Below are 15,705 nucleotides of genomic sequence, written 5' to 3'. Positions count from 1 at the left end.
CTTTCAACAAGCTCCCTTGTGAAATTGGCTTGATTGATCTTGCTTGCTGGATCAGGGGGAGGATTGTTTGCAGTTGACCTTCTCATGAATGTTGTCCTTGGTATCTTGGTCACAATCCTCTTCTTGGTACTTTTGTCAATTGCCTTCACTTCTTGGATGTCAAGACATGGTTTCTGTGTGATTATTGGAGTGATTTCTTCATTAAGGGCCTCTTGCATTGGTGGTTCCACGAGCCCTTCCTTCATGTGATTTTCTGCTTCACTTGAGTGTGAATTCTCTGGAATGACTTCCTCACTTTCATGCTCCTCCACTCCTTTCTTTGCACCCAACATTTGTTTTAATAGCTCTATCATGGGGGAGGTTTGTTGATCTTCCCAACATTTCTTCATCTCCTCGTCATACCTTTCAATCATGGATTCAAGTGTTGAGGCGTTTTGGTCCAGGGAGGTTTGTGAGAGTTGTGAGTCTTCATGTTCTCTTGTCATCTCAAGTGCAGTTTCAGGTTCAACAACCTCATTCTTCATTGAAAGTTCACTTGATGCAGTGGCCTCCTTATCTTGCTCTTCCACTTTCTCCTTCATATCCATCAATTGGCCTTCATTTTTCTTGCTCAGTGGTTCTAAGCTCCTCCTTATTTTCTCTACTTCTCCATTCATATTTTTGAAGAAATCTTCTTGCCTTTTCCGGGCTATTTGTGCTTCTTTCCCATATTTTTCGAGCTTGGACACAAGCTTTGAAAGCCTTGAGTGGTTCATGGAAGTTTGTGTGGGTGGTGAGTTTTGAAAGGGGCTTTCGGTTGAAGTATGGTCAAGTGATGATATCTTTGGATGATTATCATATGGAGCACTAGAATTCCCTTCCCAGCCACCATTGGAATCATGACTTGCATCATTTTGTGGTGGAGGGAAATATCCCATATGATTTTCTTTCTCATCTTGTGGTTCTGAAGCAAATCTCCATGAATTGGAGTGCTCAGAATGTGTATTCTCTGGGTGATATTCCCAGCCACCATTAGAGATTGGTGATGATGGGTAATATCCCATAAAATTTGTTTGATCATAAGATGAGTTGAACTCCATTTGAATTTTGTAAAACACAACACCAAGGAGAATTGAAATTCATATCTCAGAGATGAATTTCTTAGTGAGGCAATAACTCAAACACCTTGGTTTCAACTTAGAGCAGAGAACAAAAACAAAGAAAATGCTTAATCTAGACTTCTCACCCACTTAATCATTGTTGATCTAATCAATCCCCGGTAACGGTGCCAAAAACTTGATGTGCGGAAAACGATCCGACACAAAACTCACCGGCAAGTGCACCGGGTCGCATCAAGTAATAATAACTCACGGGAGTGAGGTCGATTCCACAGGGATTGATGGATCAAGCAACTTTAGTGGGTGATTAGTTTAGTCAAGCTAACATTTATGTGAATTGTGTGAAATTGTAACCAACAGAAAGTAAGGACAATGAATTTAAAGTTGCAGAATGTAAATTGACAAGTAACTTAAAGAGCAAGAAATGTAAATTGCAAGACTCTTAAATTGCAAGAATTATAAATTGCATGAAATTGTAAAGGGAATTGGGAATTGGATTTGCAGAATTTAAACAAGGAAAAGTAAATTGCAACAATTAGAAGATTGGAATATAACTTGATTGAATCGGATCAAAAAAACAGAAACGTAAATAAACATGAAAAGCATTAAACAGAGAATGTGAAATTGGAATTCAGATCTCAGGACCCAAGAGACTAGATAACCAAGTCTAGATCTCAATGCCTTCCTAGATCCAACAAGAGCAATTGCAAAGAAATTAAAGAAATGTAAAGTGCAGAAGGAGTAGATGAAGAAGCAATTAACCGAAACTGAAATTCAAGTGTGCAGTAAATAAAGCAGAGAGATCTTAGGATGAGATTGAAACAGAATTCCTTCAATTCTCCAACCCAAGACTCAAAAACAAATTAAAGAGAGAGCTCTCTACTACTACTCCTAATGCTCCCTAGTGGAGCCAGCTTCCTTACAAATATGAAAATGATGCCTTATATAGGCTTTACAAAATGAAAATGAAATTCAAAACAAAATGAAAATGAAATTCAAAACAAATTACAACTAAAATGAAATTTCTATTCTATCTATCTCTCGTGCCTTTGAGTGATGATAATGGGCCCTTGCTCTTGATGGAATTGGGTTGATAAAGGCCTTGGTTGATTGCTCTTAGAGTTTGAGGGGGAACCAAAGTGAACCAATTGAACCGGGTTGGAGTTTTGCAAAAGTTGGAGTAAAAGTTTGAGCAAAAGTTAGGGGTCTAACTTTTGCTCCAACTTTTCATATCAGCTAGCATAATTTGCTGATACCAACGTTGGTGCAAAAGTTAGGGGTCTAACTTTTGCTCCAACGTTGGCCCTTCCTAGTGCACCTTATGGCGCCAACGTTAGCCCAAAAGTTAGGGGGCTAACGTTGGCGCAAACTTTTGCCCCTTCCTTGTATCTTCATGTGCCAACGTTAGCCAAAAAGTTAGGGGCCTAACGTTGGCGCAAACGTGGGTGGCCCTGGGAAGTTTTTTTCATTGCAACGTTAGCCCAAAAGTTAGGGGGCTAACGTTGGCGCAAACGTGAGTGGCCCTGGGAAGAATTTTCAATTTCTCACGTTAGCCTAAAAGTTAGGGGTCTAACTTTGAGGCTAACTTTTCACCCAAAAGTTTGTGCAAAAGTTTGAGGGCTAACTTCAAGTCCAACTTTTTGCTTCCTGGTTCAATTTCACTTATTTCATTGTCCTCTCTTTGCTCCTAGCCATTCCTTCTTGCTTCAACCTTTCTTCAAGCTTTCTTCACCTATCATTAATCAACCAAACACATCAAAGCTATGCTCAAAATCATGAGATATTCAATCTATCATAATATGCAACAATTATAGCATAAAACCTCATGAATTTGCATTAATTTATCTATGGTTGATTCAATCAAAGGAAGCATGAAAATCTACCCAAATTGGCTTGCTTATGGCTCAAGAAAGTGCATAGAACCTATTGAAAACAAAGGAAAAAGGATAGAAAAACATGACATGGTGACATGTCATCAATGAGTATGGAATGTGAAAAGGAAATTCTGGGTAGCTAGGTATAAAATTTGAAGTTATATAGAATATACATATATGATTAGGTGAAAGCTTGGGTTAACTAAAGATTCAATTTATAAGCTCACTTAGCCATATATACCTTTACCCTTACCTTAGCCCCATTACATCCTTGAAAAGACCTCATGATGTTTGCAATGATACATTAAATGTTGTTGATTGGTTAGGTGAAAAACAAAAATTTGAAAGCATAATTAGAGAAGGATAGAGTGATTACCCTATACACTAGAGAGATTAGAGTGCACATACACCATCAGTAAGGGCTCACTGCTTGATTCCATGTCCCCTGCTCTCACGAGCTGTCTTCTTACAAATTTACCTGCTTTTACTATATGATTTGAACTAGTGAAATCTGCTCCGTGTTTTGTCTTTGAGAACTTATTTGTTTTTAATCAGATAGACAAAATCATATAGTTGCATTCATATATAGGTTGCATTGCATTGCATGAGTCTTACATGTCCCTATTCATTCATATTTATCTCCTTCAACTAAGCATGAGGACATGCAAATGTTTAAGTGTGGGGAGGTTGATAAACCATTATTTTATGATTTATATTGTGTTTAATTGTGTGGTTTTATCAAGTCTTCACCCACTTATTCATATGATTTGCATGTATTTACAATTCCTTCCTAAAAATATTCTATGATTGAAAACTTGCTTCCCAAAGATCTTTTGATTGTATATTTTTATTCTCCTTTACACCATTCGATGCCGTGATCTGTGTGTTAAGTATTTCAGGCTTCATAGGGCAGGTATGGCTTAGAGAATGGAGAGGAAGCATGCAAAAATGGAAGGAACACAAGAAATTGAGGAGATGACCAGCGAGAAGTGACACGGGCGCATAGCTCAAGCGACCGCGCGAAATGGAGAAATTCACAGGGACGCGAACGCGCACCTAACACGAACGCGTGGATTGAAAGCTGCACGAGTGACGCAAATGCGTCGACGACGCGCACGCGTGGCACAGAAAACGCTGAGTGGCGCAAACGCATAGACAACGCGGTTGCGTGACGTGCGCGATCTGCAGAATTACAGAAGTCGCTGGGATAGATTCTAGGCCGCATTTTAATCCAATTTTTGGCCCAGAAACACAGATTAGAGCCAGGGAACATGCAGAGACAAGAGACAACATTCATTCCAGAGAATTCTTAGTTTTTAGATCTGATTTTACTCCTCCTCTAGGTTTTCTCTTTACACATTCATAGTTCTTAGGAATTGATTTTTATTGCTTTTTGGCTTGGGATATTGAGAAAAGTTGTTACCTCCGCAAGATTTCATCACTCTAGTTTGTACTCTTTACTTGTTGCTTACTCTTTCATATCCTTAATTAATTCAGAGTTACAATTTGATTATTTTTAGAATTTATTAATACAAGAACCATTTTTATTTTTAATTGATCTTTTTTACTATTGTCTATCATGTCTTCCCTTATTCCTTATTTTTATTTTGTGAATTTTACATCCATTATGAGTGAGTAGTTTCCTAACTTGATTCGGAGTTGATTAAAAGGAGACCCTTGAGTTGGAATGCTCAAGAGTAAAATTGTAATTGGGTTTATTGTTGGATGGCTCTCTAGTCACTGACACTAATCCTTCCCAAGGGAGAGGATTAAAACTTGTGAATAGAAATAGACTTCCAACTTACTTGACTCTCCTTTACCTAGTAAAGGATAACTAAGTAGAACAACCTTCAATTATCAATTGATCTTGGGAAAACTCCAATAAGGATAGAACTTCCAATTAATCCACTCCCGATCAAGATTTTTATTTAAATTACATCAATTCTCTAATTTAATTTCCCGTTTATCAACTCAAAACCATTTTGGAAAGCCTCTAATTAATAAGATAGCACATCTTCCTACAACTTGTTGGGAGACGACCTGGGATTCATACTCCCAGTATTTTAATTATGATTTTTGTGACAACCTTTCTAAATTGATAAGCGAATTTTTGTTGGTTAAGAACTGTACTTGCAACGTATCACTCATATTAATTTCTTAATCTGCTAATTTCTGCCACGTCAACGCTTTGTTGTCAGGAGAGGCAGTCAAACTCGTGAACCAGAAACCCAAGAGATAAACATTCAATCTGAGGTTGAACGGAAGTGGTTGTCAGGCACGTGTTCATAGGTTGAGAATGGTGATGATTGTCACGGATAATCACATTCATCATGTTGAAGTGCGAACGAATATCTTAGAATAGAGACAAGCGAGATTGAATTGAAAACTGAAATACTTGCATTAATTCATTGAGACGCTGCAGAGCTCCTCACCCCCAACCAAGGGATTTAGAGACTCATGCCGTCAAAGGTACAATTTCAGATGGAAAAATGTCATGAGGTCCAAAATAAATCTCTAAAAGTAGTTTTTATACTCAACTAGTAACCTAGGTTTACAGAAAATGAGTAAACTAAGATAGATAATGCAAAAATATACTTCTGGGGCCCACTTGGTGTGTGCTGGGGCTGAGCATTGATGCTTTCACGTGCATAGGCTATTCTTGGAGTTAAATGCCAGTTTGTAACTTGTTTTTGGCGTTTAACTCTGGTTTGTAACTTGTTTCTGGCATTTGACGCCAGAATAGGGCAGAAAGCTGACGTTGAACGCCAGTTTGCATCGTCTAAACTTGAGTAAAGTATGGACTATTATATATTTCTGGAAAGCCCTGGATGTATACTTTCCAACGCAATTGAGAGCACGCCATTTAAACTCATGTAGCTCCAAAAATTCTACTTCGAGTGCAGGGAGGTCAGAATCCAACAGCATCAGCAGTCCTTTATCAGCCTCTGAATCAAATTTTTGCTCAGGTCCCTCAATTTCAGCCAGAAAATGAAATCACAAAAAAACACAAAAACTCATAGTAAAGTCCAGAAATGTGATTTTTTCATAAAAACTAATAAAAATATACTAAAAAGTAGCTAGATCCTACTAAAAACTATATTAAAACACCCCCAAAAAGTGTATAAAATATCTGCTCATCACCAAGCCATGCGAACAGAGAGTTGTGCGTGCGCGCGGCTGGCTTCACGCAAATCGCACAAAACTTAGGGCACGCGTACGCATGGCTGACACTTACGCGTGATTAAGAAAATTCCGCGACCCACGCGTACGCGTGCTGTACGCGTACGCGTCTCCTGCGCTGCACAACTACACTAGTTCGCCGCCCAGTTTTAAATTTTCTTTCCCCCTCTCCCAATCCTAATTCTCTCTTGTTCTTTTATCCTTTTCTCTTTCTTTCGTCATAATATTTGTCTCTTTCTATTTTTAGTTCTTCTTTGCTCGAGGATAAGCAAACCTTTAAGTTTGGTATTGATGCTTTGCTTAAGGGTTTTCTGTTTATTCCTATGGCACCAAAAAGGTAGGCGAATCATCTTCACCGAGGAGCACAACCTGAAGAATAAAGCGACCGCAAGGATAACTAAGGTGGTTGAGTTCATTTCATTTTTATTCCTCCCCTCTTTTTCTATGTTATGTTCCAGTTTTCTGCTATTTTGCTTTGTTTGTTACATGATCCTTTATTAGTGAGAATCCTAGGTCTAGTTTAGTTTTTCCTTGATTGCTTTAATTATGAAATGATGTCTCATGTGTTACCTACTGAGCTTGAATTCAAATAAAAAATACAGAAGTGATGTATTGCCTGAGAAATTGAGTTAATTGTAAGAGTAGTCTTATTTACTTAAATGTGGTGGTATTAATTGTAATACTGAATGCATGACATAACAGTGCATATCTAAATTTGAATAAAAGAATGTTGATGTACAAGGAACAGAAATTTAGAGAATTAGTATGATTCCCCTGAAATTATTGAAAGTTTAATCCTTAAAGTAAAAAAACTGCAAAATAAAAAATATATAATAATAAAAGCAAGGTCCAAGGCTCTGAGCATCAATGACTAGGGAGGTCAGACATGATTAAAATCTCAAAGAGTTGTTTCCCTAGTCATATGCTTGTGGTGTGATTGTGTCAAGTAATCATTGAGACAGAACACTTAGAGTCGAGACCAAATGCGTTTAACCGAGTATGCCAAAGGCTTTGAGCACCACTGTTTGGGAGTAACTGAAAGAAAAATTAGAACTTAAAGGAAATTCCCCAGTTAAGTGCTTGTGGTGCTTCTGTGTCAAGTAACGCTTGAGACAAAACATTTAAAGTCACGGCTAGGCTCAAGGTGCAAAGCACCAAAGAAAAATAATTTAAAGAAAATAATGTTGTGTTCAAGGATTAAACTGAAGTATAAATATCAAAGAATTCATAATATGATCCGGATTCTAATTCTGAATGACACTGACATTCCTCTGATTCAAAGGAGAGTGAGATGCCAAAACTATTCAAAATTACAATGAATAAACCCCACTATAAGAAGAGACATGGGCTTAATCGAATTCTCATTCTCATCTAAAAATTCACATCCTAAGCCTATATTAATTTTGGTTGCTTGAGGACAAGCAACAATTCAAGTTTGTTGTTGTGATGCGTGAGTATTTTTCCTATCTTTTCTAGTGAATTTGCATCTAATTTGTTGAGTTTAATAAATAATTAATTATCTTTTAGCCAATATGGATGCTACTTTGAGTCTTGTGCAATTTGTTTATTTTAGGTAGCATTCAACTGGATTTGATGGAGTTTCTGTAGCACAAGAATCAAAGAAGATGGCAGCGAGGAGCGACGCGTACGCGTGACTGACGCATGTGCGTGATTTGGAGCTTTCCATGGCGACGCGTGTGCGTGACTGACGCGCACGCGTGATTTGAAGAATTGCACAGCGATGCGTGGGCGTGACCGACGCGTCCGCGTGACTTGCGGAAAAGACCATCGATGTGTACGCGTGACTGACGCGTACGCGTGACATGTGCCACGTGCAGAAAACGCAGAAAAACGCTGGGGGCAATTTCTGGGCTATTTTGACCCAGTTTTCATCCTAGAAAACACAGATTAGAAGCTGCAGAATGGACAAAACATGTGGTCTCCACTCATTAACTGAAGATCTGCTGATTATTCTGATTTAAATTCAAATCTTAATTTTAGGAAAAGATATTATTTTTAATTTTAGATAATTAGATTTTAAATTAATTAGGATTAGTTATAAAAAGGGATTCCATTAGTTAGCTTTTTAATGCCATCAGATTAAAACTCAGTACATTTATCAGAATCCTAGTTTACTTCTCTGAGTCAAAACCTCCACTGTTAAGGTTAGGAGCTTTGTCTATTGTATGGATTGATTTTATTACTTTTTCTATTTTAATTCATGTATGGATTTATAATTTAATAATTGTTTTCGCTCTTTATCTTATGAATTTGGGTGGAACAGAAGTATGACAGCTTGGAAAAGCTCTTTAATTGAACAACAGCTTGAAAACATATTCTCCTAAATATTAATTATCTGGATTTAACGGGATACGTGACATATAATCCTTTTATTTTTGGATAATTAGAGTTTTTGTGGCATATAAACTGGAATTTGATCATGCAGCTTCTAATTGGAATTAATTGACCAAGGAATTGGCAGTTAATTAATATTAGAGGAGATTAGAAAGGTCTAAGGAATTAGGGTCTAGTCACATATAGTTTGCCATAAATTAAATCCAACATGGTTAAAATAGTTAGTAAGAAAAGTTAATCCAGAAGAATAGATAACTCTGAAACCTTAACTGTTTCTCCCATATTTTATTTTCAACTTATTTACTTGCTGCCTTCTGATATTTTGAAGTCACAATTTAAACCTTTTGAACATCTCAAAACCCTTTCCTGCTTGCCTAACTAAGTAAATCATTTAACCATTGTTGCTTGATCCATCAATCCTCGTGGGATCGACCCTCACTCACCTGAGGTATTACTTGGTACGACCCGATGCACTTGCTGGTTAGTCTGTGGTTGTTAAATCGACGCACCAATGAACCTCAAGGATGGGCCTCAGAAGCTGGCAATAAGTTTGGCCTCCAAACTGCCAGCTCTCACTAAAGTGAGCGTGACGCTCACTAAATTGAGCGTTTTTGGTCTCCAAAACAACATGACCATGCCTTCTTCAAAGGACCATAACCTGATCTACGGATGTCCAATTGATGCGTTTCTAGTTGCGTTAGAAAGATGACATTCAAAGCTTTCCAATGATATATAGCAATCTATATTTGGCATGAAATTGAAGCACAAGTGAAAGGCATCTTTAAGGCCCAAAAACCAAGCATAGGGCTCACAAAATAGGGCAACTAAGGCTCGAAGGGGGAGTAAGGCGCTACAAACTAGTGCTCAAAAATCCCAACAAAGCGCTCAACAAAGGCAACACTCAACAAGGCATAGCGCTCAATTGAGGAAGCGCTACGCTCACTAAATTGAGCATTCTTGAGCATCACCCATGGAAACAAAAGGTGCGCCCCAATCAACATTAGGATAGTGCTCACTATTTGAGCGCAGCGCTCACTTATTGAGCGCTAGGGACATTATTGAGCAACAAGGCGCACCAAAAACTGGCCCAAGGCAAGAGTGAGCGCCACACTCACTAAACCGAACGTAGCACTCCACTGGAGCATGCCTCCAACCAAAATTCAACCAAATGCACCCTGACCCATGCCACTTAAACCAAGCCATCCGGATCCACTCTTCTTCAAATCCAAAGCAAGCAAAGCCCATTATCATTACTCAAAGACACAAGGAACAATTAGACTAGGAATTTCATTTTTATTGTAATTTGTTTTGAATTTCATTTTCATTTTTCATTTTTGTAAAAGCCTATAAAAAGGCATTTGTTCCATTTTAGAAAGGAGGCTGGCTCGGCTAGAGAGCAATAGGAGTAGGAGTAGGATAGAAAGCTCTTGTAAACACTTTTATTTTTCTGCACTGAATTCAATTTTGCTTATGCACTTTCAATATCTACAATTCTCTTCTGCAATTTCTTTTTCTGCACTTTTACAATTTTCTTGAGCTGAGTTTGCTTTTTGTGCAATTTAAATTCTCTACTTCCTTGCTAATTTTCCTTTCTTAAATTTTACATGAGTTTGCTGTGAGCTTGATTTGCATTTCTAAGCAATTTAAATTTCTAAGCAATTTAAATTTTCCTGTACCTCAATTCCCTTTTCCATTGATGCAATTTACTTTCACTGTCATTTAAGATTCTGTCATTTGTTTTGAGTTTTGATTTACTATCTTCTTTAATTTTCCATGCCCCAATTTCCTTTACATTTACTGCACTTTACCGTTTTTGTCATTTAAGCTTCTGAAATCTACTTTTCTTGCTGTTTAAGTTTCTGTCCAATTTACTCTCGCCACTTTAAATTTCTTGTCATTTACATTTTGATGCATCAATTATCACTCAATATTCTTAGCTTGACTAGACTGATCACTCACTAAAGTTGCTTGATCCATCAATCCCTGTGGGATCGACCTCACCCTAAGTGAGTTTTGCTACTTGATGCGACCCGATACACTTGCCAGTGAGTTTTGTGTGGAAATGAAATTTCCACCGATCAAGTTTTTGGCGCTGTTGCCGGGGATTGATATAGATTGACAATGATTAAGTGGGTGAGAAGTCTAGATTAAGCATTTTCTTTTTTTTTGTTTTTTGTTTTAAGCTGATAGCAAGCTGTTTGAGTTATTGCCTTTCTAAGAAATTCTTCTCTGTGACATGAATTTCAATTTTCATTGGTGTTGTGTTTTACAAAATTCAAATGGAATTCAACTCATCTTATGATCAAACAAATTTTATGGGATATTACCCACCATCACCAATTTCTAATGATGGCTTGGAATATCACCAACAAATTACAGATCCTGAGCACTCCAATCCATGGAGATATGTCTCAAAATCACAAGATGAGCAAGAGAATCATATGGGATAATACCCACCACCACAAAATGACTCAAGTCATTATGATGGCTGGGAATATCACAAAGAAATGATTGATGATGAAGTAATTCACATGAGATATGATCCAGAACCACATGATGATTTATGTCATTAACCTCAGGGTGTCTGGACATGTCAACAAGAGTGTGAATAATCAGTTGAAATGGGACACCTCCCAGAGACACAATATGATCCAGATTTTGATGAGTCTAACAACTACTCATATTGTGGATGGGAAAGTGAAAATCAGAGAAATCTTAGTGATCCATACTGTGTTCATCAAGAGACATCTTCACTAGAGTGTATTTTCAATAAATTCATGCAAGATTATCCCCCAAGGCTACAAGAAGATCCATACTGTGATGAATTCAACAATTCTTCAAGTTGTGCTTGGGAGGATAAAAATCAGAGAGCACCCAATGTGTCATACTCAATTAATCAAGAGCCATTATCACTTGAGCAAACCTTCAATTCATTCATGCTAAATTGTCCAACCTCACCTCCCAGTTTTCTACATGAAAATTTTTCATCACTTGATTTTGCCTCAACACAAAGCTTCCCTCAAGATCCATTCAATTCATCTCACCAACCACAAAATTCATTCCACTACATAGAAAATTCATCTCAACATTCACAAACTCATTTTATAAATCACAAGATTCATTCCACAACACTCAAAACAACCTCACCACAACACATCTATATCCACAAAATTTCTCTCAACTTTCATCTTTTGAGCTAGTAGTTGAAGATCTCCTTCAAAAGTCCAGAGAACTATTGGAAAGGCAAGAACAATCCTGGAGAAAACAAGAAATTATCTTCCAAAAGATGGATGAACACTTGGAGAACATAAGGAAACATTCAGAACCGCTAAGCAAGGAAGATGAAGACCACTTGATGGATGTGAAGGAGGAAGTGGAAAAGCAAAAAGAAGAGGCACCTGTGTCAAGGAAACTCTCAATGAAGAATGAGGTGGTAGAGGCAATTGAACCTGAAACTAAACTTGAGATGACAAAGGAACATGAAAACTCACAACCCTCACAAACTTCCCTGAACCAAAGACTCTCAACAATTGAATCTGTGATTGAAACATATGAAGAAGAGATGAAGAAATCTTAGGAAGAACAACAAACCTCCTCCATGAAAGTGCTATTAAGTCAAATATTGAGTGTAAAGGAGGAAGTGAAGGAACAAGAAAGTGAGGAAGACAATCAAGGAAGCTCATACTTAAGTGAAGCAGAGAATTACATAGATGAAGGGCTCATTGAACCACCAATTCAAAAGGCTTTTGATGAAGATAATGCTCCAACCAACACACAACCACCAAGTCTTGACATCCAAAAAGTGAAGGCAACTAACAAGAGCACCAATTCTACCCCTGATCCAGCAAGAAAGCTCAATCAAGCCATTAACAAAAGGAAGCTTACTAAGGAGAGGCCAAGACAGGGGACACTAGTTGATTCATCTCTCCCCTTGAGGTCATTCTTCTTAACAAACTAGAAGAAGAAGAAGAAAGTGAAGAACAACATGTCAAGCTAATGACACTAAAAGAGCGCTTATTGGGAGGCAACCCAACCTTAGGTAATATGTCATTTCCTTGCTTAGTTTATTTTCTTTCTTTGCTTGGTTTAAATTTCAATAAATTGGCATATGATTACATTCTAAGTTTGGTGTTGTCCTGCAACAAATTGTTTTCAATCTTTCTGGATAATTGCATCAAATCAAAAATGAAAGTGTCACACTAAGATCCTAAGTTTGGTTTGCCACTTATTTTATATGCAATTCATTAAGCAACACCACTTGTCTGCATAATCATAATGCCTTTGCAGTGTTATCTTTCTTTTAGTTAGACAATTCTAGTTTCTCTTTGTTTTGGTCATTTCCTTATTTTTACATCACCAAGAGATCCTTATTCATGATAGATTCTTGGCTTGGTGATTGTACTTAGCATATAACAATTTCATTTTTTTAGTTTTAGTTCAAATAAATTGACATATGGTTGCATTCCAAGTTTGGTGTTTCTATGCAACAAAATTTGTTTCCAATCCATACTGGTTACTTGCATCAATTCTAAGTGAAAGTGTCACACTACGTTTGGTGTGCCACTTATTTTCTTTATGCAATGTATCATGCACACCCTCTATGTTTGCAATCACAATGTCTCTGTTTCATGTGCCTTGATTATTATCTTTAATTTTGCTTACTTAAAACACATGTACTACTAACATTTCATTGTGTAAGACATTCATGATCAATCTTAGCCCCATAGCCATTGTTCTAATTGTTTCTTGAGGATGAGCAAGCATTCTGACTTTGGCAAGGGAAGAGGAAGAATATGAGGAAAAGGACAACAATAAAGGAAGATGAACCACAAGGTGGTAACGCTCCTTGATGCACGAAAACTTGTCTCTCAACAAATTTCCCTTCGGCAAGTATACCGAATTGTCGTCAAGTAAAAACCCATAATAGAGTGAGGTCAAATCCCACAGGGATTGATTGGTCAAGCAACTTTAGTTAGAGGAATGTTCTAGTTGAGCTGAGCAGAAACTAAGTTGAGAGTTGCAGAAAATTAAATGACGGGAAAGTAAATTGCAAAATCTTAAATGGGGATTTGGGGAGATGAACATAAAAGTAAATGGCAGAATCTAAAGAGAATGGGTAAGATCAGAAATGGGGGATTCATTGGCCTTAGGAGATGTTGCATTCTCCAGATCAAGTTCATTCTCATCTTTCCCTCAATCAATGCATTCATTGATCTCCTTGGCAATCTTAGGTGATTGGATCCCAATTCCTTGGCAACCCAATCTCTCTAAGCTTGAACAATTGCCCAATTCATTGATTTAATTGCTCATGGGAAGAGATGAAGTATGGTCACTGATTATACCATATGTATTTCCAAATCAAAGTATTGGGAGGATTATATGTCACTGTATCCGTCCAAACCCCAATTTGGTCCAACATGAGAAAGCATTTCTAGCATGATCTCCTCCTCCCTTTTCCAAGGCTCAAAGGAGATCCAATTATGGAGAGTTTCTTTTCCAAGACAACTAACCAATTGATTTAAGATCGAAAGCTTTCTAGTAAATTAAGAGAAAAGAAAGAAGAAGAAAAATGAAAACTATAATTGATCCATCAAATTACAACAGAGCTCCCTAACCCAATGAAAAGGGGTTTAGTAGTTCATAGCTCTGGAAATGGAAGATAATAGAGAAGAGTACATTCTCAAGTAAACTAGAAATTGCAGGAAAAGTAAATATACAGAGTGTAGTTCTCCAAAATGCCCAGCTCCTTTATAGTTCAAAACTACTCCTATATATACTACTCTTCTTGATCTTCTAGTCAGCTCTTCAAGTCTTGGATATGGGCCTTTGATCTTGAGTTGAAGCAGTTACAATCTTCAGTGGGTTCAGCTTTGCTTGCAGAAAAAGTGTGAGTCAGGCTTGGGTGGACGTTAGTTAGGACGTTAGTGGTGTTAACGTTAAGTGAAAATGTGAGTTCGAGAACGTTAGTGACGATAACCTTTTTCACTAACGCTCCAAACCAAATTGATCCACGTTAACTTCAACGTTAGTGGCACTAACGTGACCACTAACGTTGCCTCTTAGTCCTTCGCAAACGTTATTGGCATTCACCTTTACCAATAACGTTGCCTCTTAGTCCTTCGCAAATGTTATTAGCATTCACCTTTACCAATAACATTGCTCTTCGCTTCTCTTCCCCACGTTAGTGATCCACGTTAGTGTGACTAACATTGCCTTTAACGTGGGTATGCCCAAGCTTTGAGGGCATTAGTGACACTCACCTTTGTCACTAACGCTTCAAATGCCCCTTCTTCCCACGTTAGTGCCTCACGTTAATTGCATTAACGTGACCACTAACGTGGTGGTGATTGCCATCTCCAATGTTAGTGACAAAGGTGAGTGTCACTAACGTAGGCCTATCATTCCTTGCTCCACGTTACCCTCAACATTTGTGGTCTTAACGTGACCACTAACGTGGGCAATATTGGCTTAGTCCAACGTTAGTGACAAAGGTGAGTGTCAGTAACGTTGGCGATTGCTTTCTCCTCCCACATTAGAGTTCACGTTAATTAGATTAACGTGACTCTTAACGTGGCTAAGTGTGCCCTTTTGGAACGTTAGTGGTATTCACTTTTGCCTCTAACGTTGGAGCTCCCCTTTTCCTCCATGTTAGCTAACACGTTAATGTAATTAACGTGGCACTAATGTGGGCTATGATGGCTTCGAAGGCATTATTGGCGATCACTTTTTCCATTAACGCTGCAAGCTTATTCCCATTCCACGTTAGTGGTCACGTTAATTAGATTAACGTGGCTACTAACGTGGCTTTTCCTTGCTTCCGTTGTCCTGAAATCAAGCAAATAAAGTGCATCAAAGCTCTATTCCAAGTCATGAGATCATGCATTATCCATTTTATCATTCAATTCCTGCATAATTCTCGTGAAATCATGTAAAGTTCACAATGTTTGCTGGAATCAAGATGTAAGTGTATTTTTATCCAAAACATGCTTATTTACTAAGAAAATGCATGAAACTACGCTAAAATAGTAAAGAAAAGGTCAGTGAAACTGGCCAAGATGCCCTGGCATCACTCCTTTCTCCTCCTACTTATTTCCAGCACTGTAAAGTGCATGATTGTCTTTACCTTCTCTGTTTACATGTGTGTATGAATAAGCATAGCCTGAATTTTGATATGTAACATGTTGCTATGCCACTATGAC

Source organism: Arachis stenosperma, chromosome 6, assembly GCF_014773155.1.
Source record: "Arachis stenosperma cultivar V10309 chromosome 6, arast.V10309.gnm1.PFL2, whole genome shotgun sequence".
Taxonomy (NCBI): domain Eukaryota; kingdom Viridiplantae; phylum Streptophyta; class Magnoliopsida; order Fabales; family Fabaceae; genus Arachis; species Arachis stenosperma.
The sequence above is the reverse complement of the archived record's forward strand: the minus strand, read 5'-3'. Positions refer to the sequence as shown.